We start from the raw sequence: 561 nt of genomic DNA, 5'->3' as shown, positions 1-561 counted from the left end.
GCGCGCGCTTCCCCTTCCTGTCTCGCGCGCGCTTCCCCTTCCTGTCTGTCTGTCTGTCTCTCTCTCTCCTACGTGCGCGCTTCCCCTTTCTGCCCCTCCCTCATGCGAGCATCCCCTTTCTGTCTGTCTCGCGTGCGCTTCCCCTTTCTGTCTGTCTCTCTCTCTCGCGCCCGCCTCCCCGTTCGCGCCCTCTCTCTCTCGCGCGCCCGCCTCCCAGTTCGCGCTCTATTTCTCTCGCGTGCCCGCTTCACCTTTGTCTCTCTATTTCTCTCGCGCGCCCGCTTCCCCTTTGTCTCTCTATTTCTCTCGCACCCGCTTCCTCTTTGTCTCTCTATTTCTCTCGCACCCGCTTCCCCTTTGTCTCCATCTCTCTGTCTCTCTCGCTGCATGTGCTTCTCCTTTTTGTGTCTCTCTCTCGTGCGCTTCCCCTTTTTGTCTCTGTCTTTCTGTCTCTCTCATTCACGTGCTTCCCCTTTCTCTCTCTCTCTCTCTCTCGTGCCCGCTTCCCCTCTCTCTCTCTCTCGCGCCCGCTTCCCCTTTCTCTCTCTCTCTCGCGCCCGC

General features: G+C 59.5%; 1 protein-coding gene across 1 annotated transcript in view; it reads left to right on the top strand.

Moving 5' to 3' along the window:
* Window positions 1-561, top strand: part of igf1ra (insulin-like growth factor 1a receptor) — a 255113-nt gene that overhangs the window by 2790 nt on the left and 251762 nt on the right. The gene's annotated exons all lie outside the window — the stretch shown is intronic.

This window comes from Rhincodon typus, chromosome 36 (genome assembly GCF_021869965.1).
Source record: "Rhincodon typus isolate 14 chromosome 36, sRhiTyp1.1, whole genome shotgun sequence".
NCBI lineage: Eukaryota > Metazoa > Chordata > Chondrichthyes > Orectolobiformes > Rhincodontidae > Rhincodon > Rhincodon typus.
The sequence above is the reverse complement of the archived record's forward strand: the minus strand, read 5'-3'. Positions and strand labels throughout refer to the sequence as shown.